Source organism: Haplochromis burtoni, unplaced genomic scaffold (assembly GCF_018398535.1).
Source record: "Haplochromis burtoni strain Fernald_Lab_line unplaced genomic scaffold, NCSU_Asbu1 Contig_340, whole genome shotgun sequence".
Classification (NCBI taxonomy): domain Eukaryota; kingdom Metazoa; phylum Chordata; class Actinopteri; order Cichliformes; family Cichlidae; genus Haplochromis; species Haplochromis burtoni.
Genome location: NW_024582701.1, coordinates 584,914 through 587,091, shown reverse-complemented (window position 1 = coordinate 587,091; position 2,178 = coordinate 584,914).

Genomic DNA, 2,178 nt, shown 5'->3' with positions numbered 1-2,178 from the left:
TTTTTTTCTGAAGTCAAAACCACTGAGAAAGAATGTTTGGATCAGCAATCATAAAAGTCTGCCTAAAGGGTAACTTGTGTGAGTAAATCAAAATGTATTCCTGTGTTTTTCTTTAATACCAACAGAGCTTTGATTTTCTTCAGCAGGCATTAATACCAAACATAACAAGCAGCTTTTGTGTAAAACAAACAAAAAAAAAACTACATCCTGAGCAGCAGACCCTTTTTCAGGCTGATACACTCTGTCGAGACCCTACTGACCTGGGTATGGGCCGAGTGTGTTCGTGTGGGTGTTTGCTGCTTCCTCACTCATCTGTTATGTTTGTGACAGGCCTTTGGCCATGATTGCACTAAGAATTTGCTACCAGGTGGCTTTCAGGGAGAGCAAGGGATGCAGTGTAGCAGTGATGGAGTGAGGTGTACTCAAAGTTGTGTGTGTGTGTGTGTGTGTTGTTGGGAAATCAGTTTTACCCCGGTTCTTTTTTATTCCTCGGGCCTCCAGAGATGCACCGGACTCAGTAGTCATTTTCACAAAAACTTTATTCATCTTTATTCATCTTCATTTAAGCATGCATCTTCTAGAAGGGAAGACTTGCCAGGCCGGTGTCCCTCTGCAAAATCTTCACTCCTTAGTTACAGTCAGCTTTATAGAAGTGACCCCATCATAAAACCCCCACGGTGTGCTGCACACTGTGTCTATGTGCACGAGCACGTGAGTGCCTGTGTGTGCACGTACCCGTATGCCTATGTGAGTGCACGTGAGTGAGTGTATGCACGTACCCGTATGTGTGTGTGAGTGTAACAGTTAAAGCACTGTGTGTGTGTGTGTGTCTCTGCGTACGTGACTTCCTGGGGGTCATAGAAGTAACCTCACCCAAGCTACACCAAATTCCTTTAGACCACATACAAAACAGAGTTAACATATTACAAATATTGAGACCAGCACTCTGCATCCACTGGGTTGTTGGCCTCTTGTTGTCTTACATTTACAGATCAGGTGGAGAGTCTCCTGCAAACCTACTTCTAAGTTATAACAATTAGGAGTTTTTATTAAAGGTACAAGCTTCAGCATCAGCAACCCCCAACTGTAGCTTCCTGACTCCTTTTATTTATTACACCAGACCCCCAGTGTCCATAAATTCCTTTCTCTCTAAACAATTACACACACTCTCAGGCCACAGCTAAACCAAACTGAAACACAGACCAATCCTTCCTTATTACTGTGATCTAAACAAATTTAACACATTATATTCTAATAATTATTTTCTTGTACTCACAGTGTCTACAGCTAGTATGTGAATATCCATGTAAATGAATACATGCACTTAGCTGGTGAGTTACAGTAGTTCTTTTGGAGTGACAGCTGGCTGCTTCATCTGCTCGCCTGGGATAAGACGCTGTCCAGTTCAGCAGGACAGAAGAATCACACCAGATCACAGCTTTAATCCATCCCCCGTTGTCTTTGACGCTTTCCATTTTTTGTTTTTATCTTTAAATCTGTAAACTCTGTCTGAAACAAAGGATTTTTTGGTTCCTTTTCTTTTATTAATGTTTTTATTGATCCTTAATTCTAGGACTAGAACAGCCATTTATGTTTGTGGTTTCTCCATACTGCCTCACACAGAGTCTGTAATGTTCAGAGTTCAAACATCAGAGATGTGCTTAGCGACACAGTTTAAAAGTTTGTACCCCTGACTGTGATTTGTGCTCTTGTTTAGAAGCTACGTGAGTGCATCACTGTTCAAATGCATTTCGTGTTTTGTTTCAGAAGACACATCAATAAAGTAATGCAGCGAAGTTGACACCGCCTCAGAAGGGCTGATTCTCGCATCATCTTACCTGTAACTTCACTTCAAGTTTACTTCAAGTCTCTTTAAGCCCTGGAGGTCTACTTTACTCTCTGGATTTAGTGAGTTCTTTGATTTTCTACTTTTTATCTGAGCTGTGTCCAAAGTCATCCCCTCGTTCTGTCTTCATTACCTCCATTATAATGGAAGGTTAATAGTAAAGTCACATGTGCAGTATGTTAGGAAATAAATTACAATTTCCCACCTGGCCACCACCACCACTGCAAAAACCACCGGCAGAGTCAATATATGTTTTTAATGCTTCTTAAAAACTTTAGTACTTTTAAATAGCGTATGGAGACAATTGTGACATATGCATGTCCGTGAACAAT